Source organism: Leptodactylus fuscus, chromosome 7, assembly GCF_031893055.1.
Source record: "Leptodactylus fuscus isolate aLepFus1 chromosome 7, aLepFus1.hap2, whole genome shotgun sequence".
Lineage (NCBI taxonomy): Eukaryota > Metazoa > Chordata > Amphibia > Anura > Leptodactylidae > Leptodactylus > Leptodactylus fuscus.
In genome coordinates, this window is record NC_134271.1 from 122264859 (window position 1) to 122291962 (window position 27104).

At 42.8% G+C, this 27104-nt stretch overlaps 1 long non-coding RNA gene across 1 annotated transcript; it reads left to right on the plus strand.

The window, feature by feature from the left end:
- The first annotated feature begins 15040 nt into the window (after positions 1–15040).
- On the plus strand, positions 15041–26784 carry LOC142214188 (uncharacterized). The gene is made up of 2 exons (XR_012717261.1): positions 15041–15317; positions 26296–26784. It is a non-coding gene; the product is annotated as an uncharacterized LOC142214188 (long non-coding RNA).
- Positions 26785–27104: the final 320 nt, after the last annotated feature.

Here is a 27104-nt window from a genome sequence, read left to right on the forward strand (position 1 = left end):
AAGATAAATACGCCTGCCACACACTGCTGGACATGGACCAGGAAATCTGTAGGAACGCAGGACGAGAATGTTAGAATATAGATAGAAAAGTTGAATTGAAGTGCGAGGCCAATGAGGCTGAACTTATGAAAATGTATAAAACTGTATAGAAGGCGGGCAGGAATACATACGGCTATGTGGGACCACTGCACCCTCGCCAGCTTGTCCTCGATTGCTGCCATTAAATGGTGTTATTACATTATATATAAGCTGCCACGCAAAAAAGCTGAGTGCGTGTATTCCTGCCGCTTCTTCCCATCTATCATACATTACGGAGTTAATCAGTCCTTGACTACATAAATGCAGAATAAAATGAATGTGTAGAGTTCATTAAGCAAAATGACGATTTTAATAAGAAGGTAGGTACAAACAAATTGGATTTGTTTACATTGAAATTGCTTCCACGGAGAGAACGGTGTATATATGCAAATATATTCATGGTTCCCGATGCAGGATATTCTCCAGGGAACTTGTTAACATAAGGACAATGCAGCTGAATGCCATTAGCCGAGGACTACGCTCACCTTAGGACTGGGTGAAATGCAACACCTTTATAAAAATAGCAAAGTTATGGGATGCTGCACCGAATCTCTACACCAGCGTACAGTGCGGTGCATGTGAATGGTAACTCCAACCAACAATGAAACCGGCTGCAAAGTCCGCCTGTAACACAATGCAGAATTTGCAACGCTGGGCTTACATTACGTTGCATTGATTTCTAGCTATTTCTGGGTTTCCGTAATTGCAAAGCAAAATTTTCCAGCAAGAACAGATAAATCTTACATGATGTGCCAAGCTGAATGTGGCCGTCAGCCATGCAGTGTGAAGTCTACGTCCTGCCCCGCAGAAATAAATAACCGCAGGCTACATATGGTAGAGTCACCAACATGGTAATTTAACCCAGTCAGCTCCAAATTGTGGCTTTCCAGTCTGCCTGTAGATATACATGGCAGATATCTCCATTCCAACCGACCAATCTGCGCTAGAATTCTTTCTAGGGTATAGATCATGGCGGTATACACTGCTTGCAAGTTTCTTTTGTGCTGCCCAAATTATACCAATGATAGTGTCCTAAGATGCCCATATGTCTTTCCAAAGCATTTGTAGTATTACTGCTCAGTTCCAGTTCCTATAGGGTTAAGGCCCCACGGGACGTCCTAAATCAATAACGCACTGCAGGAAAAACCGTGGCAGGAATGCATGGCGGTTCTTCCCGCAGCGCTGTAAACAGAAAGTTTGCGGACTTTCTGTTGCAATTATACCTATGGGTAAAGTGCTTGCATTTCAGGAGATATAATTGACTGCGCCAGTTTTGGAAATCATGGGGGGGGGGTGTCCACGGCAGTTTTTAACCACAAAGTGTGCATGAGATTCGTTAGAATCACATCCACTTTGCCTATACTGTAAAACGCCGCGATTTTTCCCGTGGCGTTTCTGTCCCGTGAGGCCCCGGCCTAAGGCGGCAAAGCTGCAATACCTCAGGGACAGGTGTGGCGCTGTTACTGATGTCCAAGATAGAAAAAAGTGGCTAAGACATTTATTAAGTACTACCTCTGGGATGAGGACAGTTCGCTGTCTTGTCACCAGAACCTATACACTGATGGGTTGGGGTCACCTGATTCATACAGAGTCCCCTAACCTATCTATCAGCAGGGCTGAGTTGAAATCCTGGGATTTTTTGGCAGACTCTCTTTAAAGCTTCCCACAGATAGATTTTTGATGGCTGGTTATTGCCTATGTAGATGCCACAAACATCAATTTGCAACTAAAACCAGATCAACAATGTTGAACAGCTTCAGCCATCTGTCTACTGAAAATATCATTGTTTGGTATGATTGGCTGCTTTTGCCTTAAAATCGTCCAAATTTAGTTGATGATTTGCACAATGGAATCCTCTGTATGAGCAATCCCATCATATGACGGCCGTCTGAAGTCTAATGTGAATGGCCAGCCTAAGGGGAAAATCTCCCAATCACGACAATGGGAGATTTCCAAGTACTCTGTGAGTCAAAAGACAGGAGTGCAGGGCTCGAAATAAAGGCATGGCAACAAATATTTTAAGACGAACCTTCCCTTTAAAAGGAGATTCTTTCTCAGTCTACATAATGACGGAAGGAAGAGTGCCAAGTGGTTTGCTGCAACAAGACGATAACTTATTATCCCAGAAGCTAATAATACCCAGACCATCGGATGCCTCTGCCAGCCAGGAGGTAACACAAGGTAAATGTTCTCTGTGAAATAAGGCAGCAGTAATAGTACTGCAGAGCTCTGCAACTCTCTCCGGTGCCATAAGAGCACTGTATTTATCACCAGTGCAGACAACACACAGATGTTGCCTTACTGGTCCTGCCATGCCGTGCCGCTGTGCAGATCTGGAGACAGCGGGGTGCAAGATGTAATAGGTGCAATGCTGGGCGTCTGTATACTCTTCATACAATAGGCTGATATACTGTGCATATACAGCAAAGGATTTACCTGGCGTATACACAAAATGTGGCGAAAAAAAGTTAGATCCATAATAAACCAATAACTAATACCAGTATCATAGGGATCTACAGTGCTGTATGTTGCCATCATCAGACCCACAGTCGGAATGGGATTTGTAGTCAATACAAAGCAAACACCAAAATAAGGACACGCTGTGACCCTCCGTATGTGGCTCTTGCAGAAGAATACATTTCCCCATGTCCTGAATGTGTGTTTATATTACAGATGTATTCCGGCCCAACTATGGCTCTGCTGACCTGAACTCGCAGGGTCATACAAGTCTAGGATGCTCTATGGAGAAAATATTCTGCGCTGGCATCGGAGTCGCACACCTTCTCATAAATCAAGTACTACCTAGAGCAGGCCGGGCTCCCGCACTGACTCCTATGCCAGCTCATGGAGTAGATTTCTGGCATCATTTAAGTCTGTTTTCTCACGTAAATGATGATAGATATGGCAGGGGGTAATGGCTCCGTCCCCAGTAGACCCTCACTATGCCCCCTTCTTGGAAAGTGTTGAGTATGGCATCAAACGCCAGTTGTTACAATTGTTCTGGCATTTAAGAAGTTACAAGTCTCAAGATTTTATACCAGAAAACAGGCGTAAGAGGACAATCTTTCTTTGATATTATGGTTAAAGCAGAAACGGACGAATGGAGCAAGAATGGAGGAATCGGTGAGTTACAACAAACTTTGCAAGACTGGACAACCTTCTGTACGACTTTCAGTTTCCTACAATGGGCATTTTGTGTCTTTGTTGGTGTTTCAATCATATTGTATTGTTTAGGCCTGTGGAACAAGCCCTGTAGATTAAAATTGGCTCCACAATACAGATGTAATATGAATAAAAAATTAGGGCTAGGTCACACGGGGCTAGTGACCGCATATTTTGGTCCTGATTTTGATGCGGGAAGCGTGTCAGAATCAGGAACAAAATGCGCCAGCCGCGACTGTTGCAGCTTCTGACAGTCGTGGCTTCCCACTCCGGAGTAGGCCCAAATGAACGGGCCTAGTCTGGAGGGATTGTCTTGATGCGGACGCGCCGATTTCTGCCACGGCGTCCGCCTCAAGAAAGGGCAGCTCGCTTCTTTTTTTCTGCAAGTGGGAACAAACCGCTAGCGGAAAAAACATACATAGACCTCTATTGTGAGGGTGCAGATTTCGAGGTGGATTCCGTGCCAAAATCCACCCCCTCTTGCCCCGTGTGAACGAGCCCTAAGGATCCGGATTTGTATGTGCAAAATTGGAGAAAATACTGATTAGAGTTACTAAGATCGCACAAACACAACAACCTAGACAGGGCTAAATGCAACATGGGCCGTATTTGATGGCAGTATTTAGCTGGTGTGAATGAGGCTCTGCACTAACAGATGACCGCTCGACATTAAAATCCTCGGCTGACGGATAAAACTTTATTACAGGACATGATTCAATACAATCAATATACAGGGCACTAAAACTGTAAGCATTAGCAGTAAGTCTCCGCTTAGTTACTGTCAGAATACATATGCAATAGGATAGATAGTTGTAGCTAAGGAACCAGAGCGTGAAATTAGGAGAAATTTACCTATGAACACTAAGTATCTCAGTAAGGATAGTAGTCAGTAGCCCCTGATGGTGGTGCGGTCCAGTCCTGCACTAAGGTATCTCAGTAAGGATAGTAGTCACTAGCCCCTGATGGCGGTGCGGTCCAGTCCTGCACTAAGGTATCTCAATAAGGATAGTAGTCAGTAGCCCCTGATGGCGGTGCGGTCCAGTCCTGCACTAAGGTATCTCAATAAGGATAGTAGTCAGTAGCCCCTGATGGTGGTGCGGTCCAGTCCTGCACTAAGGTATCTCAATAAGGATAGTAGTCACTAGCCCCTGATGGCGGTGCGGTCCAGTCCTGCACTAAGGTATCTCAATAAGGATAGTAGTCAGTAGCCCCTGATGGTGGTGCGGTCCAGTCCTGCACTAAGGTATCTCAATAAGGATAGTAGTCACTAGCCCCTGATGGCGGTGCGGTCCAGTCCTGCACTAAGGTATCTCAATAAGGATAGTAGTCACTAGCCCCTGATGGCGGTGCGGTCCAGTCCTGCACTAAGGTATCTCAATAAGGATAGTAGTCAGTAGCCCCTGATGGTGGTGCGGTCCAGTCCTGCACTAAGGTATCTCAATAAGGATAGTAGTCACTAGCCCCTGATGGCGGTGCGGTCCAGTCCTGCACTAAGGTATCTCAATAAGGATAGTAGTCAGTAGCCCCTGATGGCGGTGCGGTCCAGTCCTGCACTAAGGTATCTCAATAAGGATAGTAGTCACTAGCCCCTGATGGCGGTGCGGTCCAGTCCTGCACTAAGGTATCTCAATAAGGATAGTAGTCACTAGCCCCTGATGGCGGTGCGGTCCAGTCCTGCACTAAGGTATCTCAATAAGGATAGTAGTCAGTAGCCCCTGATGGCGGTGCGGTCCAGTCCTGCACTAAGGTATCTCAATAAGGATAGTAGTCACTAGCCCCTGATGGCGGTGCGGTCCAGTCCTGCACTAAGGTATCTCAATAAGGATAGTAGTCACTAGCCCCTGATGGCGGTGCGGTCCAGTCCTGCACTAAGGTATCTCAATAAGGATAGTAGTCAGTAGCCCCTGATGGTGGTGCGGTCCAGTCCTGCACTAAGGTATCTCAATAAGGATAGTAGTCACTAGCCCCTGATGGCGGTGCGGTCCAGTCCTGCACTAAGGTATCTCAATAAGGATAGTAGTCACTAGCCCCTGATGGCGGTGCGGTCCAGTCCTGCACTAAGGTATCTCAATAAGGATAGTAGTCAGTAGCCCCTGATGGTGGTGCGGTCCAGTCCTGCACTAAGGTATCTCAATAAGGATAGTAGTCACTAGCCCCTGATGGCGGTGCGGTCCAGTCCTGCACTAAGGTATCTCAATAAGGATAGTAGTCAGTAGCCCCTGATGGCGGTGCGGTCCAGTCCTGCACTAAGGTATCTCAATAAGGATAGTAGTCACTAGCCCCTGATGGCGGTGCGGTCCAGTCCTGCACTAAGGTATCTCAATCCGACATACCGGCATATAATGAGATATAGCGTATAGCGTCCATCTACTAGAGAATCACATACGGTATCTGGGCATAGGGCATCAATAAAAAGTAGTTGGAGTCCACTCCCTCCTCCCCTTATTTTTGCTGTTCCCCTTTTCTTCGCCAATGCCATTCCTCCATCTCCCTTTCCCCTCCTCCTCCCTGAACCCCTGTAAAATTGTTAAAATTTCAATAAACTTTTAATGATAAAAAAAAAAAATAGTTTTAAAACCTCATTAATCCCTTCTGGACGGGGTCATTACTTGACACATTTGTTTTTTGTCTTTTTTTTTTTTTTTTTACCAAACATGCGGTTTTAAGGATTCTAAAAAATTTTTTTAGTTCAGAGTGTTTAAATATTTTTTTTTCTATTTTTTTTTTTTGATAAATAGGGTTTTATTTTTATTATTTTTAATTCTTACATGTTTTTTCTATACATATTATAAGATATTAAAATAAAAAAAAGGGGAAACGCGTTGGATTTTTCACATTTTTCATGTGTTTTTAAATAGGAAGAAATATTCATTACAAAAATATTTAAAAAAATAGCTTTCCCTTATGGTAATTTTTACATAGTTGATACATAGAGTTGTGTCACCGGGATGTGGGGCTAGACCCCTGTATCATGGCCGTGATAGTAGTGATATTTTTTTGGCTTTTTTAAAGACAGTTTTTATATATTGTGCCCCCATAAGATCAGAATAGAGCTTTGGAGGGCATTTTAACTTACCATTTAGTTTTTTTCTGTATTACACCGGAGCGCTGATCTGGGTCCTTTAGCGGCCCCATAGAACCAGGAGGGCAGGGATAGTAATAAGCCATCCCTGCCTTCCCTATAGGAGGTCTGTATTATGTATATGTCCTTGCAGGGTTACGAGAGGACCGCCTGGATGTATACAGTCTCTAAAAGCAGAAATACTTCACTGCTCCCATTCCAATGATGTCCGGGTCCCTGCTGGTCTCTACATCCCGGTTTTATAAGAGTCAGAACAAGAGCAGCATGTGTTCAGTGAAGTGAATATTGATTTTTTATTTTTTTTAAACCCCCTGAGCCTTTTGCTAAATTTCCTTGCCAGACAACTTTAATAAAAAATTAACCCTAACTACAAAAACTGCAGCACTTTGAAGGTTAAAATAAGAAGGTATACAGGTATATACGTGTTCACAGTATGTTGTCCTGGTCTATCGCTCCCACAACAGTTTTGTTTCTATGGGTGAGGCTGTAAATAAATAATAGTTATATGGAGTGAGAAGTTATGTGAACAAGGTAATGTAAATCAAGGCAATAAAAGAAGCCCAACCAATGCGGACGTGGAGAGGAGAAGTGAAGCATTTACAGGGTTTGATGGCAATACACACACTATAAACGTGTCTGACTAAGTATATGGTACCGCATGTCCACCATCCTCTTCTCCTTCCTTTAATGGTTGAGATTTTGTGAATAGGGTGACTTGATGTTGCTCAAACCTGCGGCAGGACGGGTCAACCATCTAATATGTATGAGGGTTTCCTGATTCTTCTCCGCAAATATCAGGAAGAGAAGAGAAATTGGCTTTCTTATGTTCTTGGGATAAGGGGCATGGTATTGGCGGTTTTAATTTTTTACATTGTCCCCCCCATAAGGTCATAATAGACATTTTTCAGTAGCTTTTAGACTGTACATTACCTGGTTACAGGAGAAATGCAGCCTTCTGAATTGCAGAGCTGATCTGCGTCTTCTACAGTTCTCAGCCCCTGGCGGATCACATGACTTCCAGGCCGTAGGGAAGCCACATCATGGCGGCTCCCATAGCTGTGTATACAGTGCTCATTGAGAGCTTTGTACCCAGTGATCAGAAAAGTTTGGATCGTAATAAACCTTCCCTGCCTTCTCTAGAGGAGCTCCGGTTCTGCAGGCCCATGATTTTGTGCAGCTGCTTAACACTGAAAAGATGTATGGGTACCCCCTTATAGGGTTAATAGTGGAGCACCTGGACATACACAGTCCAATCATATTAATGTGAGCACCGCCTACTTTTGGCGTCAACGTTAAATAACCAATGGCAGAAGGCACGTGTCATCAGCCATCTGGGTGAACATCATTGTGGAAGGCACGATGGATCAACATAAGTATGCATCTATCCTTGTGGACCATGTTTACCCCTACATGTGAAATGTTTTTCCTCAGGATGATGGCATCTACCAGCAGGACAATGCAACGTGTCATAAAGCTCGCAGTGTACATGTGTGGTTCGAGGAGCACCAGGATGAGTTTACTGTACTCCCTTGATCAGCAAATTCCTCGGACTTGAACCCAATCGAGAATCTGTGGGACCACCTCGATCGGGTTGTTCGCGCCATGGATGCTCAACCACATAACTAGCGCAGCTGGACACGGCACTGGAGTTCGCATGGCTCAACAGCCCAGTGATCATCATCACAACATCCCCTCTCTTCCTGCACGTCTTGGGAGTTTCACTCTGATGACTTCTAAGGCATTAAATTGGTAACCAATAAGTAATAAGCAATGTTCTTAGTGAGAATTATCCTTAGAGCATTGTCCTATCCCACATTCCACTTGGCATCACTATATTACTGAACAGGTGAATGAACCCATGAGAAAACCCTGCCCATTGTAACAAGTAATTGCTTCCTTATGGATTATACAGTGTCATTATAACATATGTTATTTATATAGCACCATCATATTCTGCAGCACCTAACAAATCATAGGGTACATGAGACATTACAGAGTAATAAGGTTAGGATAGGATAGGTTCATCATTTCACCCTTTGGCTGTACAGAATATAGAAAAATGCAGGAGCAGACAGTTAGGTCAATGTCATGTATAGATGTACACGTATGGACGGATTCACAGGGTTCTTAATATAACCCTCTACCCCACTGTGCCAGCCGATCACTGTTAGCATTATATCTACCTGTATATTCTGTGTACTGTATGTAACCCCCAAATGTAAAGCACCATGGAATTAATGGTGCTATATAAATACCGTATAGACTCGAGTATAAGCCGACCCGAATATAAGCCGAGGCCCCTAATTTTACCACAAAAAAACTGGGAAAACTTATTGACTCGAGTATAAGCTGGGGTGGGGGTGCGGGGGGAAGCAGCAGCTACTGGAAAATTTCAAAAATTAAAATGGTCGGAGTTTTTGGGTGCAGTAGATGCTGGGGAAAGGGAGGGGGTGTTTTGGTTGTCTGTCTGCCCCTTCCCTGAGCTTGAGGACTGGGTTTTTTTTTCCTTTCATTCAGTTGGCTGGCTGAATATAAGGTATCTGCAGTGCTCCTATTAACCCCTTCCTGATGGAACAGGAGCACTGCAGATCCCCTATATTCAGTAGACCGGGCACTTTCTGATACAGGGACACCTAATGTGTTTGTGTTTCACAGTCATTTTCTACTTTTATATGTATTCTAGGGAAAGGGTCATAGACCCCCCCCAAAAAAAAAAAAATATATTTTTTTTTTTCTTTTGCTTGACTCGAGTATAAGCCGAGGGGTGCTTTTTCAGCACAAAAACTGTCACAAATTACAGACCACACTACCAAACAAGCTATTAACCAGTTTGGGGTCTATAAGGGAAGTCTGTGCACCTATTTCATGTGTCAATGACTGGAACAGTTCTCAAGGCAAAGTAAGAATAGACATCTGTCACAACAAGAATGACCGGGGGTAATACCATCAGGTTACTAAACAAAAACCTGTGACAAATGACCCAGCATGGAGCCGCAGGTGTAGGAAAAATATATATTGTATTATATCACATTTTATTCTAGTGGAAAATAATAGAACACGATTCTGTTCACTTCTTAAAGGAACAATAAATACAGAAACTGCACAAAAACTAATAAAATATCCCAGCACTTCTTCCCTTTATCTCCCTTCTTCTCCTTTCCCTTGGTCCTGTTTTGTCTCAATCAAATTGGAGAAGCATATAAAGAAATCCTCTTTGTGTATCTCACAGGATTACTCACAAGTCCTCCTCCTATGTCTGGCTATAAGACAACTGGCTGGAGCAGGAGCCTCCCTGCTGTGTCTTATCTGCAGTGGGATTGGTACTTGAGGACCTCCAGCTGGAGATGGAAAGGAAAACAACATGAAATTATTTCTTGCAAATGACATTTATGGCATATCCACAGAATACACCATAAATGTCTGATAAATCCAGATCCCACCTCTGACACCCATACCGATCTCTAAAATGAACATCCTTAGCCTCTGTCCCCTGGCTCTTACCTGGCCACAACCTCACTGAGAAGTACAAACTACACAATTCTCTGAGCTATGCTGTTTCCATAACTGTTGAAGTGAATGGGAGTTAAGGAAACAGCCTAGAGGAGAGGAGAACAGAGTAGCTACGCTCTTTGTATAAGCCCCATCATCAATGACAGTCTTCTCAGCAGAGTAGCGGTCAGGTAAGAGCTAGGGGACGGAGGTAGGGGTGTTACGTTTTAGAGATCAGACACTTACGGCATATTCTGTGGATATGAAATAAATGTTATTCGTGGGAAAACCCTTTAACCCTTGGTTCTCTGCATGGGCGTAACTATAGTAGGTGGAGTTACTACCAGGACCTGGAGGAGGCCTCAAAAGTCCCTCTGCCACATAAAATATACCTCTATTCTAAATGGCCCCATTACAGATCATACATTACATGAAGTTACACCTCTGGTTCTCTGTGACATAGAATCATGAAAAAAATACCGCCGACTGACAAACATTGAGGACAAACATAGTTCTTGTTTGCCTTTATTGTTCATTCATAAGTGTCATGTTCCTTTAACATTGTTTATATTAGTAAGTACCAGATGCCGCCCCCACGTCTTAATTTAGGGTTCCGGCAAGGCCTTATTCACACAACAATGAAAGAGGGCTGTTTTGAGAGCACATTGATTTCAATGTGTCTATTTCACATGTCCATTTATTTGACAGACTGTTTTCGTCATTGTTGTGCATTTATCAAATTTTTGGATTTATGTAAAGGCCTTAAGACAGATGAGTTTGGTATTGTTGCAATCATGCTGATCCAAAGAACACATAGAACGTGTTATTTTTACCGCACAGTGAACGCCGTAAAAATGAAACCCGTAAAAAGATGGTGTAAATTACATTTTTCTCTAATTCCACCCCATATTGAAAGTTTTTTTTCTATCTTCTCTGTACATTGTATGTAATATATAATGGTAGTATTAAGATATATGATTTGTCCCACAAAAAATAAGCCCCCCATATGGCTAAAAAAAAAAAAAAGAATAAAAAAAATCCATTTTGGAATGTGGGGAGTAAAAAACTAAACTATAAATATGGCTGCTTATTGGTTGACCTTGTGGGCAGACTTTTCTGCTACTGAAAATTAGTTCCATGCATCTGAATAAGGCTTGAACTCCGTTTGCGAACCTGCTAAAAAAAAATTTGGATCCCCGAACAGAAACCCGAACGCTGGTGTGAATCTAGCATGAGGCTGTTTTGATAGAAAGCTGACAGATGACTGGAACTGATTTACAATTGCAGAAATTTTTGTAGTGCGTCGAGGCATTCTTTGTGTGCAAGCACCATTAGCGGTATACATGTATGTTACATAACACTGGACGAAAAGGTCCACCCTCACCACTATGGTGCTTCCTAAATATTACATTTTTTTGCACACAGACACATCCCAAAACACTGCCTAAAAACAACCCTGATAGATATTACACAGGGATATTGTGATGAAACCGCAGAACTACTAGAGAATGCAGGTGGCGGCGGTATCATCAGGGAATTTACCTGAAACGCACTGCAGACACAGGGTCAGCTACTTCTATTAGGAGAGAAAAATAATATCCTACAGATTATTAACCCATGCTGGTGCAGGGGAAGGTCTCCGTTATGATTTTGTATATAAACATATCCATTATTACTATAGTGTAGAGTCAGTGCACTGGTTAGGAGCAGGTTTAGAGTGATTTGTGTGTCACTGTACTGGTTATTCTTGGGACTATTTTGAGGTTTGGTTTTGATTTTTTTTTTGTTGCTTGACTTTCACACATCATGATGTAATAGAAATTCATTGTCCGTTGGCCACAATGATGGCCTATATAAATTCCCATGAGATGTCCAATCCCTACTACAGGTGATCTTTTTGAAATTTTTACAAAACTCTATACCATATATACCAAGTATCTGAAAATCTCTGGTGTAAAGCTGCTGGATATCTAGAGAAGATTACTAAAAAGCAGGTCCATTACACTTCCATTGCTGTGGAGTTGGAGTCAGAAAAAAGTTACTGACTTCGACTCTGCCTTCAAAATAGAATGAGAATTTTAAGAAAAAATGATATTCTACAATTATTTATATTGTAAAATGAATCAGGTGCATGGGTTGTTACATATTTACTTTCATAGGAAGTCAATCACTGGCTTTTTAATGAATTGGAGGACCTTTACTGGTTCTGACGGATTATGGCTGTCAGACATTTATAAAAGGAGTCAGAGTAGGACTGTAGAAAAATAGAAACAGTATGTCGGAGTTGTACTACTAACACCGCAGCCCTGGTCCCTATACGGTACAAGTTTACTGTACAGTGTTGGACTGGCGTGTCTAGGGCCCAACAGTGGAAATGATCCTAGCAGATCAGCTGTACCAAGACAGTGCACAACCTAAACCCACCACTATACTTTGTATGGCAAGCAAGCAGTGTGGCTCCTGAAATTGTTGTCATTAGCCACATTGTGCTGGAAAAGCTGATCTGGGGATAGGCCATAAAAAAAAATTAATCCCGGACAACCCTCTTAACATTCTGCCCCCTAATGCCCCACACACTGGGGGGGGGGGGGCAACTGTATGGTGAGGGGACCAGTGAAGGGACCACTGTATAGGTCATACAGTGATCCCTTCATTGGTGCCCTTATAGCAGTATTAGATGATTACTTACCCATCTGCTCCTTCTTGCTCCGGGTGTACTGTTGTGATATCATGTGCACCCAGAACAGCAAGCAGCGGGAGGGGCCTGAGAGCAGGCAGGTAGGCACTGGCCAGAAGGCCACCACAGACTTACTGTGGCCTATGACCAACAAATTTTGGAGTGCCTTTCTGATTTACCACCAACAGATCCAGGTCAGGGCTCTGCTTCTCCCCTGTTCTGCCGATCTGGTTATATTTCTAACAATTGGATTGCAGAACCAGGGAGAAGTGGCTGCATTCACTTACTGATCCCTGCTCCATCTCGCCTCCTCTTCCCCCTTCAGCCTTCAATGGGCCCTGTGCTGCGTACATCATGTCTGTGGTGAAGTGGAGGCTGAAGAGGGACACTGCAGTGAGCAGGTAAATCAATGGGGGCCCTTACCAGACAACCCCCCCAAAAAAACAGTTCGCTTTGGCCCCCAAAAGGAACGGAGCCCACCGGGGGATTCACCAGTCCCCCGATGGGCCAGTCCGAACCTGTTACCACACATGACTTAATTCATCCAATGCCTGTGGTCTTTTTCCAGATTTGCACCAAGCAATGATTTTACAAGTCAATCTGGTCTCCTTTACTCATTTAAAGGGCCTTTTATATGGTTTGATGCAAACCGTATGGGGGACGAATGATCTTTGATGCGATTGTTTGGTCCCCATACATAAATTGATGGCAGCACATTACCTGTTTACAGGGGCAACAACCAGGGTCCTTTCAAAGAGACCAATGGTCAGGAATAAGCATTTCTATTAAAGATAGTTCAGCCAATCATCATCTTGTGTAAAAGGCCATTTAGTTCCTTATAGACAAAGAAGTGTATGAACATACAGGGATAAGTATAATGTATCTACCATAATTAACTATATATACACATATATATACACACACACACATACACACACACACATACAGATACAATATCTGGTCTGTACCTTGAAAGTGGACAAAAATTTGCTCCAACTTGTCAATTTGAAGCAATTTTGATGCATGAAGGCATATCTCAGCTCCAGTGCTTTGTCCACCACTTTTTTAGCCAGTGGGCAGAGTGGTGGTCTCCGATCCATCAGATTTATAATAACTGACACCAGAAAACGAGTGAGTTATGCCAGAAATCTATGGCAGTTCTTGTAGCACCTACATGCCAGAACTGGCCAGAGGCTTTAGCCTCTTGGTAATTTTGGTGTGTTTTGCTCCTGTTACGGAATAAATTAAGACTGACATAAGAAATCAATAAACTTTTTAAACGTTTTAACCTTCAGATGTAGTTCATGTTCCAGTATGAACCCTAAAATTCTGCATATTTTCATATACAGTCTATACCTCAAGGCTGAGTTTTATATAGTCTTACATATGATATTATTCAATAGCTAGAAAGTCTTCAGCTGGTCATATACATGAGAGTCATCAGTTGAACAAGCTACTTCACCCAACTCTCCTATACACATGCATGCCCTGTTCAGCCGAGTGGTGCATGTGCACCGAATAGGAGAGGGGGAAAGCCAGACATATTTGTCAGTAGCCTGATCATTATCTCCCATCATCTGCCATCAGGGGAGAGTCATGAGGACTACATGCACATTAGACCAGTGGTCCTGAACCTGGGGTATGTGTACCCCAGAGGGTACATCAAGCAGTCTCTGGGGTACATGCTGCAGCTGAGAACCACTGCCATGGAAGTGGCAGATTTAGTGAGTGCTCAAGTTCCCTGCGACTGGGAGACTAAATCCCCCACCATCTCCAAATCCTGGGTGTCAGATCGGGTCCGTTCTCCTCTACAGTAGCAGATAGTCTGTGCTGAATAGACAGCTATGATCTGATGAGCAAAAAGCTGGTGGGACACTAAAAGACCCTCCAAACTTTTTGTGTGTCTCCTAAAGGTAGCCCACAAGCCAAAGAATTTGCTTGCCACATTATGGGTGACAGTTTTTCTTTCTCACTTTAGATTAGGAGCAGGATCTGTTAAATGACCAGTGTCCGTCCATTGGGGTACTCGGTTGGAACTTTTTTCACAAGGGGTACTTGACTTGAAAAGATTGAGAAACATTAGGCAATCATCCAGAACCCCAAAAGTTTTTGGGTTTGGTTAATATAATGTATATCTAATATGTATGGGTGGTTTTAGAGGCAATATATCTATAGGCAAATGCAAAATAAACTTCCTTAGTACAAAGGGAGGAGATCCTGCTCATGATAAGGTAGGGGAGCCAAATTCCCTGTGTCTCCTGTGTTTTCCAGCTGTAGCACATACAGGGGCTGCTGTAAATACTGCAAAAATACATCAAAAACTTTCTTTCCTATATGAAAACCAGACCCGCACTGCAGTGCTAGTGTGAGAATACAGGACTGGAATCCGAATTCTGCTGAACAAACCCAGAAAATATAGTGAAGTAAAGTGTATGGATGTGCAGACTGCGTGTCCCCAGATCTTGTACACAACATAGTGGTCATGCTCAGTGTTGCGTCCTGCTCCAGGGAAACAATCAGTCATCTGATAAGTGTATTTGATTGTCAGCCTCTGGTCTAACAGTGGGACGCGTTACACCCAGGGCTGGTCACACTCACTGCTCTGGGACTCTGCCAAAGAAAGAAAGAAAGAAAGAAGGAAAGCAGCAGCAAGGTCTGAGGGAGGAAATATTTACAGCAAGTCAAGGGACGGAAGTACAGAGAGCACTGTATCCTGGAGCTAGAAGACCTGGGCTCAGTGTCCTATAGCCTGGGGCTGCCTTCTACTAGCTCACTGTCTTTACATAACTTCTCAAGGGGATAAGTCGCGGAGAAAGAGAGAGTCAACTAGTAAGTAACTTGTGGCTGAGCCTTCTGACTTCTCTCTTCATGTATCTCTCCATCTACTGCTCTGCAAACTTCTCATCTCTTCCTATGGGGAGCACTTACTATAGACATACTTCTAATGATAACATGGAATATCTCCCATTCATCTGCACAGACCACGACATATCTTTATAGATTAGATACACTCCACAGACCCAAAAGGAGATTGAGGTTAGATACACCCCACATACCAGAAAGGAGATTCAGTTTCGATACACCCTACATACCAAAGGAGCATCAATATTAGATACACATCTACATACCAAAGGGACCGCTTGGGGGGGTTGATGTAACCCTATGACAGCTTTATGATGAGATACAGCCCAAAAGCTGTAGATTAGATACACCCCACCTATCAAAAAAGAACTTTGAGACTTGAAACACACAAAATACCAGATGAACTTTAGCACTAAATGCACCCCACAAACTTTACACCCCTATAACACAGGATAGCTTTCACATTAGATACACCTCATTCACCATAGGAGAGCTTTTTACACCCTATATTCTACAGGACAGCTACTGGATTAGATACACCCCACAGGAGAGCTTTCTGGATAGACACACACTATATGCCACATAGGAACTATCGGATTAGATACTCCCACGTATCACATTAAATACACACCCAACATATCAGGGCAGAGAATTCAGATGTAACACACCCAGCGTCAGGCGAGAGCTATCAGATTAGATAGATCTCAAATATCGGAAGACAGATTTCAGATTACATACACTCCAAAAATTGGAAGCAATCGTTGGTATGAGATACATCAGAGGGGAATTTTTAGATTAGATGCACCCCACATATCAGATGAGAGTTTAGATTTGATGTAGAGCTTTATAGATAGATAGATAGATAGACAGACAGACAGACAGACAGACAGACAGACAGACAGATAGATAGATAGATAGATAGATAGGAGATAGATAGATAGATAATAGATAGATAGATAGATAGATAGATAATAGATAGATGAATAGATAGATAATTGATAGATAATAGATATGTAGATAGATAGATAGATAATAGGAGATAGATAGATAGATAGATAGATAGATAGATAGATAGATAGATATGTAGATAGATAGATAGATAGATAGATAGATAGATAGATAGATAGATAGCTATTGAATAATCATTTAGAGTTTTTTTACTACTTATATTTGTGACATGCGGATTTGGTTACTCCCGAGCCCCATTGTACGGTTTGTCCAGAGTGTATGTGGTGTAAACACTTTGTACTGTAAGGTTCAGGCAGCATTTAGGGTACATGTAATAAGATCTAAGTGTCTTTTTTTAATCTCAGTTTGCACTATTATGGGACAACTGGTCCATGCAAAGATCCTTGACCGCACCTTGATAAATGTGGGTCTGTGTGTATGACACCTCACAAGAGCGGATGCACTAAGTTTATAGCTGGCACCAAGTTTCATAGCTTAGGCAGCTGCGGCGCTTCTTAGACAAGTATACTGTACATGTTCCAGTTTCTTCTCTTGAATGAAGCCATTGTTACGCTGTAAAGAGGCGGCACAGATGTGTTTCCCCATCCAGTAAATAATATTAGCACAGCTATGGGGTGCAGTTACCAGACGGCATTCATTAGTAAAGGGCACAGGAATAGCATGTGAATGGCGGGGCCTCCAGGGCCGCACAGGTCACGCCCTGATACATGATAGATGTGTTGTCCATGTGGTAACTTCATGCGTCTCATACATACACTCACAGAGAGGGGTTTCTTTTTTTGTCCTTTTCAAGCACATTCCAGGACACCCCCACAGCCGGACACACCCTGACAGCTCTACAGTCCACGCTGCTATTTTAACAGCAGACATACGCATCTTCTTAGTGAGTTTTATACAAAAGTTAAACATTTCCTCAGTTCCCTCCCTTAAACAGTCTAAACAGCTGGGAAGAAGAGCTGAAGTCAAACCAGTTTCTATTAACCCTTCCCATGTGGAGGAAAGATCTGCTGTCTCCAGTCACTTTTATATATGGTGCAATATACTATCATCCTAGTGCAACAATGCTACATTGTACTGAGATATAGGAGAATATGGAAATTGTCTGTATATAGAGAAATAAATCATAATAACAAGACTTTACTAAATGTAGAGTAAAGATGGCAGAACACTTCAATCTCAGCAGGAATAATCTCCTATCTTCTGTGTATTGGGGACAGGGGAATAAAGGGCTGGGGATGCACCACAGAGAAATCACCACCAGAGGGGTCTGAAGGTAGCTACTCCCCTCTACCTACAATCCTATACATCACTGAGTTTAGCTTCTCTGCTTATATCATATATATACACTGCTCAAAAAATAAAGGGAACACTCGAATATCACATCCTAGATCTGAATGAATGAAATATTCTTATTGAATACTTTGTTCTGTACAAAGTTGAATGTGATGACAACAAAATCTCACAGAAATCATCAGTAGAAATCAAATTTATTAACCAATGGGGGCCTGGATTTGGAGTCACCCCTAAAATTAAAGTAGAAAAACACACTACAGGCTGATCCAACTTTGATGTAATGTCCTTAAGGGCTAGTTCACACGTGGGCAAAGGGGAGGTTTTTGACAGCGGAATTCGCTTCAAAAACCTCTCCTTTAACATGGTGGTCTATGTAGACCACTAGCTTTTTTTTTCCTCCTAGCGTTTTCCGCCTGAAGAAGCAACATGACCTTTCTTCAGGCGGAAAACGCCTGAAGAATTGCATAGAAGTGAATGGGAGGCAAAAACCGCGCGGTAAAAAACCGCGCGTTTTTTTGCACACAAAACCGCGCGGTTTTTTGCAAAAAAACGCGCGGTTTTCGCCTGCAGTTTCTATAGCACATATAGGAAAAAAAAACCCTAGCGAAAACCGCTAGCGAAAACCGCGTCAAAAACCGCGTGGAATGCAAAAAACAGCGTCAAAAAAACTCCTCGAGGTTTTTTACCTCGCACAAATAAGCTAGGCGGTTTTCACGTGTGAACTGACCCTAAAACATGTCAAATTGAGGCTGAGTAGTGTGTGTGGCCTCCACGTGCCTGTATGACCTCCCTACAATGCCTGGGCATGCTCCTGATGAGAACTGTTGACACACTCCAGCCACATGAGATCTGGCATTGTCCTGCATTAGGAGGAACCCAGGGCCAACCGCACCAGCATATGTGCTCACAAGGGGTCTGAGGATCTCATCTCGGTACCTAATGGCAGTAAGTCTACCTCTGGAGAGCACCTGGAGGGCTGTGCGGCACTCCAAATAAATGCCACCCCACACCATTACTGACCCACTGTCAAAGTGGTCATACTGAAAGATGTTGTAGGCAGCAGATCACTCTCCACAGTGTCTCCAGACTGTCACATGTGCACAGTGTGAACCTGCTTTCATCTGTGAAGAGCACAGGGCGCCAGTGGCGAAATTCCTGGTCCTGGTGTTCTGTGGCAAATGCCAAGAGTCCTGCACAGTGTTGGGCTGTGAGCACAACCCCCATCTGTGGACGGCGGGCCCTTATACCATCCTCATGGAGTTGGTTTCTAACCGTTTGTGCAGACACATGCACATTTGTGGCCTGCTGGAGGTCATTTTGCAGGGCTCTGGCAGTGCTCCTCCTGCTGCTCCTTGCACAAAGGCGGAGTTAGCGGTCCTGCTGCTAAGTTGTTGCCCTCCTACAGCCCCCTCCCTGTCTCCTGGTGTACTGGCCTGTCTCCTGGTAGCGCCTCCAGCCTCTGGACACTACTCTGACAGACACAGCATAATTCTTGCCACAGCTTGCATTGATGTGCCATCTTGGATGAGCTGCACTACCTGAGCCACTTGTGTGGTTTGTAGAGTCCGTCTCTTGCTACCACAGGTGTGAAAGTCAGTTTCTCTCCTCTATCATATAACCCTATATATCACAGAGCTCAGCTTCTCTCCCTTTATTATGTAAATCTATATATCAAAGAGCTCCGCTTCTCTCCCTCTATCATATGAAGCTATATATTACAGAACTCAGCTTCTCTCTTTCTATCTTATAAAACTATACATCATGTGTGGGAAGTATACAGCTCTGTACACCGTGTATAGCTCTTTATAGTACTTGTAGTGTAGAGGTCAGGAACTAATGTTTCCAACCTATGAGAAATGGTTATGGTGGTTTCATCTCTCTCCAAATCATATGGGATCTGTAAGGAGAAATGAGTTGAACTCGATAGACTAGTTAACCCACTTTCTACTATTACATCTATGTGAATGAGATGGATGGTTCCTTATTCAAAGATTTTATCTGTTTTATGACGTAGCATCTTGACATTGTGCAACAGCAAAATAGATAACATCTACACTGTGTTGTGACAGCACTTTACAGAATTTACATTACGACTGTTGTCATGTGCAAAGTAAACACAATAATCTGTGTCCACATCTGTGTCTGAGACTCTACATTGAGGAACCTCCATTGTAGTATTCAGCATTTTTAATGAGAGGAATAGCACAGCATATATAGCATTCTTCTTCCTGCCAAGATGACAGACACCATGACAAACCATAACGTATTCTAGTTAGTATATAATTTACTAGAGACCACTGGGCACTGCTGGGGTCCGCTGTATGACCGATCCGCACCTTGGCATGGTTGCCACTTGTACCAAAAAAGTGATGCAGACGTGAACAGAGCCATAGAAATATTGATGATTTTTAGAGGCTGTAGTAGTGTGAGACATACCGGAGTATAACAAAAATAGTCAATGGCACCTAGTGGTTTGGGTAACATGGAATGTAGTATACACAGGAAATAAAATTCTACAAAGATATAGGGAAGACATCGTAAAGAACAATGGGAGGGGAATATGGGAGATATAAAAGGGAGGAGAGGAAACGTGAGAAGATGGGAAGTTGGAAGGGGCTAATAGTTGATGTATAGACCAAAAGAGGGATGTAAATGGGATCCATCCCATAACTGTTGAGGGCTATGAAGGGAATATCCCAATAGCTAGGGATAAAATAGATGGATGAAGCTTATATTCTAACCATGGATGGCAGCTTGTTTTGCTTTACTGATCCTATAGAATAAGATCCCATCCATAGGACTAAATAACCGGCCTGTGCACAGAAACATAATATGACAGTACACAAACCCTGGGAGTTGAGGGGCAGATAGGGTTTCCAAATCTCCTGGACTTGCCAAATCTGCCCGAGACTCCTGAAAACAAGGGAGACCTCTCGGACTCCCAAAAGAAAGGGCCCAGCAGAGTGCTCCTGCATCCACTGGAGTCTCCATCCTTTAATATGTGATGTGGGCACATTATGTGCTGTTCCACATCAGATACAAAAGGGTGTGCCCAGAAGAATAACATGCCTATGTCACAAGAAAAGGGCATAACACGGTCAAAAAGGGTCTGCGTCATGTTATAAAACGGGACATGGCCTCAGTGATATGAGGCATTGTCTGGGGCACTGTTCCTCTAGGGGGTGTTCACACTACCGTTGGTGACTGTCAGCAGTGTCCGTAGCTAATGTCGTTACAAGATTTTAGCAAAGGACACTAGCTGAATCGTCAGTAGTCCGTTAAAATTTCCATTCATTTCAATGGGATTTTATCTTGTGTCCGTTTACACCCAAGTCCGTTTTTTTTAAACGGACACCTTTTGAACGGAATCCAAAATCTGCTGCAGGAATAAGTGACCTGCACAGTGGCCTGCAGTATTTTTGTATCTGAAAGACCTTCATCGACAAAGGTGCAGGATGTATGTATTATGGGACTGCTTAAGTGGTGTATTTTACATACATAGAAGGGCGGTCTGTTATATGTCATTGAAGAATTGCCTTCTTCTCAACAGTCAGTAGACTTCCTTCTCTGTTTCCTGGTAACCTTATCATGTGTTTGCTCCCCAAGGTCACAAAGACCTTAAAGCTACAAACCTAACCTATCACGCACGGCCATCGTACATACAGTAGTATACAGAAGCTCAGCACGGCATTCTTTTTTATCCGCTATAATACCCCAAATACAATTTTAACCAGGTTTGTAAGGTGAACCTAGCCTTGGCCAATACCTATCATTATACAGCTAATGAAAAATATCTCCACGTGTTGGAAACCTTTCATTTGGTTGTTCATGAGATTCAGGTATGGAGTGAATGAGAACCTTGAGCTGAATCTGAATAGTTGCCGTTATATGCACTATATATATTTATGCATATATATTGTATATGGCAGGCAACCAATATTAACAGTACCATATTCCCCATTCATGTACACCTTACGATATAAACTTGAATCAGATGAATAACTTTTGATGGATTGGCAGTGATAAAGCCTTTACTAGATGACATGACTAGAAATGGTTTATATCATTGGTCACCAATGAATGGATGCTCTGATAAACACCAGGAGCTGAATTCATAATGGAGCGCTGGAAAATACATATAAAGTAGCTGGAAGTTATGGATATAGGCCATACCGAGTTAAAATGTTTTCATACAAGAAAAGAGGGGGAGACACCGAGCAGACTAAGTGTAGTATTAAACGTGATATTATTGAGATGACTTAAATAAGGTCGTAGTACCAGATGGCCTCTCACCATTTGGGGTTGCACATCTGGCCCGACATGGCCTGTTACTCTGCACTTGAGAAAGGGATTATAGATGGCCCAAAACGCGTTGTGCTTTTGTGTTTTTACTCTTCCCCTACCCACCAAGCAAGCGCAGATTCCCTGTTGTGGACTTGGGTCAATGTTGTTGTTTCCCAAAATGTTTTCATAGACACACATACATTACTTGAGGGGAAAAGATTGATCAAGACTAGTGTATGTGTCCCCTGCGTCAGAGTATGGACTGCTTAAATCCTGTTCAGACTGTGCCTCATCATGTATTAGGCGCTACTTCCCAGTGCCCTTGTGTCTAGGCACAAATCTTCAGCAACCCCACATGGATTCTGCCGACATTTACACCACTTTTGTTGGAATAACTCTGGCTACGGTGAGGCAGTATAAAAATGGTACTTGTGACTATTGTAGTTGCAAATGTCGCTAAATGGCTGCAAATCACCATTTTGCGACTATTTTATGCAACTTTTGAGGCCTAGGTCATTTGATGATTCTCCCACTTTGTGCTTTGTAAATATAAATGAACCCATAGCGCAAACAGCCCCATAGTTGGGTGTCAAAGATAGTATAGTACCCAACATGGCAATATTATACTGACTGTACCAGTTTCGGCATGAGGCTTTGCTACTCTGTCCTAATTCTGTAATGAAGTAGACCAATACCTATAGAAATACAAGGAAGGTATAAAGATCATGGACAGGCAGCAATATTACTCGAATACACATCTGAGAGCACTACTGGCTACATCAGGGTCCTAGTTTTAGGATTATTTAGGTATTATTACAGTCAATTCATCCTGCAGTCTAAAGAGGTCCATGAGACCTTTCCCGTTAGATCAGTCTCAGAAGATGACACAGTAGTTATAAGACATTTATTTGTATTTAATAAAGATTAAACGTAAAAGACTTTCATTTAGTGGATAGTAACAGCAGAATCTGCTCTATGGCCATAGGACAAATATGAATAGGAAAGCCAATACATGACAAAGAGCTGACATTGTGTGCCTTATATAGTAGTATGAGGGATAGTGTAGTACAATAGGTTCTATTCTTTGCTGCTTGCACTATTCTGCTCCAGCCATTACATAGTCACAGCCCTCACTGTACAGGATTATCATCAGCCCTGGAGTAAACACTTTATGTTACGGGGTTATAAATGTCAGTTACAAGAACTTCTGCTTTCTAGGTATCCCTGGCGTCCACAGCTCAATGACTGCGCTGATCTCTAAGAGGAAGTGTATGCTCGCTCTTATTAGTAACATCTCCCCCCTTTCACTGCCGTTTTCTCTGGTTGATCGCTATCTTCAGCTGACTGTGATGACATCTCCACCAGCATAATATATATATATATATATATATATATATATATATATATATATATGTGTGTATATACCTTACCTTTCATCCCCTTTTTCACAGTATTCAACACAAACACAGACAACACAAACAACATTTCCTTATTGTACATCTACTTGAATCCCAAACCTCACAAGCAGGAATGACAACTTCATTGACCTGTTTCTGCTAGATGCATTAGGGCTCGTTCACAAGAGGGGGCGGATTTTGGTGCTGAATCCACGTTAGAATTCGCCCCCTCACAATAAAGGTCTATGTAGACCGCTAGCTTACTTTTTTCCGTGAGTGGTATGTTCCTGCTCACAGAAAAAAGAAGCGAGCTGTCCTTTCTTCAGGCGGATTCCGCAGCTGATTCAGCCATGACGTCCGCCTCGCGACAGCAACCTCTGGACTGGCCCCATTCATTTGAGCCTACTCCGAAGCGGGAAGCCGTGACAGTCGCATCACAATCAGGACCAAAATACGCCATCCCGCCCCTGTGTGAACTAGCCCTAAGGGTGAATTCAGACATCCAGGTACAGGACAGTAAGAGAGTGGTCAGAGTGGAGCTCACATTATGATGACGTGGTCCATGAAAAGCGTCCGTCTCATGAACTGAACATGGCCATCTAAAATGGTGCTTACACGGTGTACATAACCTGCAAATCCATCAGCAGATTACTCAGATTTATGGAGCAACGGGCTCCCAGGTTGCAAGCAATATTTTTTACAATGCTGTCTATTAACTTCTTAAGTTGGCAGCCTATTTTGGTATTTGGGTTGGTGTAATTTTGTTCTATTTCCCCTCCATCCTTCTGTATATGGGTGTATGAGGACTTCTTTTCTTTGCAAGAAGATATATATGTACAGTGCCTACGAGTAGTATTCAACCCCCTGCAGATTTACCAGGTTTGATAAGATGCAAATAAATTAGAGCCTTCAAATTTCAAACAAGAGCAGGATTTATTAACAGATGCATAAATCTTACAAACCAAAAAGTTATGTTGCTCAGTTAAATTTTAATAAATGTTAAACATAAAAGTGTGGGTCAATTATTATTCAACCCCTAGGTTTAATATTTTGTGGAATAACCCTTGTTTGCAATTACAGCTAAATCGTCTTTTATAAGACCTGATCAGGCCGACACAGGTCTCTGGAGTTATCTTGGCCCACTCCTCCATGCAGATCTTCTCCAAGTTATCTAGGTTCTTTGGGTGTCTCATGTGGACTTTAATCTTGAGCTCCTTCCACAAGTTTTCAATTGGGTTAAGGTCAGGAGACTGACTAGGCCACTACAACACCTTGATTTTTTTCCCTCTTGAACCAGGCCTTGGTTTTCTTGGCTGTGTGCTTTGGGTCGATGTCTTGTTGGAAGATGAAATGACGATCCATCTTAAGATCCTTGATGGAGGAGCGGAGGTTCTTGGCCAAAATCTCCAGGTAGGCCGTGCTATCCATCTTCCCATGGATGCGGACCAGATGGCCAGGCCCCTTGGCTGAGAAGCAGCCCCACAGCATGATGCTGCCACCACCATGCTTGACTGTAGGGATGGTTTTCTTGGGGTCGTATGCAGTGCCATCCAGTCTCCAAACGTCACGTGTGTGGTTGGCACCAAAGATCTCGATCTTGGTTTCATCAGACCAGAGAACCTTGAACCAGTCTGTCTCAGAGTCCTCCAAGTGATCATGAGCAAACTGTAGACGAGCCTTGACATGACGCTTTGAAAGTAAAGGTACCTTACGGGCTCGTCTGGAACGGAGACCATTGCAGTGGAGTACGTTACTTATGGTATTGACTGAAACCAATGTCCCCACTGCCAAGAGATCTTACCGGAGCTCCTTCCTTGTTGTCCTTGGGTTAGCCTTGACTCTTCGGACAAGCCTGGCCTCGGCACGGGAGGAAACTTTCAAAGGCTGTCCAGGCCGTGGAAGGCTAACAGTAGTTCCATAAGCCTTCCACTTCTGGATGATGCTCCCAACAGTGGAGACAGGTAGGCCCAACTCCTTGGAAAGGGTTTTGTACCCCTTGCCAGCCTTGTGACCCTCCACAATCTTGTCTCTGATGGCCTTGGAATGCTCCTTTGTCTTTCCCATGTTGACCATGTATGAGTGCTGTTCACAAGTTTGGGGAGGGTCTTAAATAGTCAGAAAAAGCTGGAAAAAGAGATAATTAATCCAAACATGTGAAGCTCATTGTTCTTTGTGCCTGAACTACTTCTTAATACTTTAGGGGAACCAAACAGAATTCTGGTGGTTTGAGGGGTTGAATAATAAATGACCCTCTGAATAAACTTTTCACAATTTAAAAAAAAAATAAACAAAGAAATAACATTCTTTTTTGCTGCAGGGCATTTCACACTTCCAGGCTGATCTACAGTCCAAATGTCACATAGCCAAGTTACTTCAGAATGTGTAAACCTGCTAAATCTGCAGGGAGTTGAATACTGCTTGTAGGCACTGTATATATATTTTTTTTCTTAAATGTAGATTGTGAGCCCCATATAGGGATCACAATGTACATTTCTTTTTTCCTATCAGTATGTCTTTGTAAAATGGGAGGAAATCCACACAAACACAGGGAGAACATACAAACTCCTTGCAGATGTTGTTCCTGGTGGGATTTGAACCCAGGACTCCAGTGCTACAAGGCTACAGTGCTAACCACTGAGCCACCGTGTTGCCTAAGACAAGATCTATTTTTAATGACACAATCCTGGAGTTTTTACTATTAAAAGTCCCTACACAGCATTATTACTGGTTTGGGTGGCATTTTGGACTCGATAGACTCCTTTTACATATACAGAAAGTAGCAAGGAATCACAAAAAGAAAAAAAAAACACTGAATAACGGCATTAATTAAGTAATTCTGATTGAACTGTAGTGCAGTACTATAGCCTAGAGATGGTTTTCGTTGACATCCTTTGAGAAATCCATTATATCATTGTCTTTGTTCAGTCTACTTTAGGTTTTCTTCACGATCAATAAATACATAGATTTTTAGATTCTAATTCTTTCTATGCTTTCTTCCACAGGTACACAATGGCTACTTGTTCTTGCGTTCTGTGGTGCATATTCTGGATTGTAGTCCTAATTTTCATAGGTTGGCCACTGAGTATCTTCTTTGGAGGTCTGTATGGGTTTCTGGCACCCCTCACCACTTGTGTGGGACTGGACCAGGTAACAGACTTACTTCTCCAGGGGGTAAACTTGGGCAGAACCTGTGCCGAATATGCACGTACAGGCAAATCCCTTTGCTGAGGATGTGGACCCTAAACTTGAACAAAGCTTCATCTCAAGTCACTAAAACATCTAGGACTAAGAAAACCCCTCACCGGTCTGTGTGAACAGAGATCATTACAACGATGCAGATATACACAAGTGGTTGTAGATGAGGAGTGTGATGTTTGATGGGACTTCTCCAGATGGGGGTTATATGCACCTTTGTATTGCTTGCCATGTTTTTACATCAGCTGCATTTCCAATGGTCATTTGTATGACGTCATTATAAATAAGATTATTGGCATGAGTCTTCTTGTTTTATTTCAATACTCAATGTAAACGGAGCCATATGAGCACATTTGTCAGGGAGTAGAAAAGACTGGTGCTCAATATTAGAATCGACCAAGACAGGGCCAAAAAGAAAGATAAGGAAATCTGATATCTTCACTTAACTGGTGCAAACAGAAAACTGAAGGATCCTTTAAATATGTAATGGCTGGCACTGTCACGCCTGTTGTCTACAGTCAGTGTCCAGCTGAACAAACTGGACCCCAGGTGCAGACATGTGCACAGAACAGGTGCCGGAGCAACTGTATGGGTCTATATATGCAAAGGCACACAG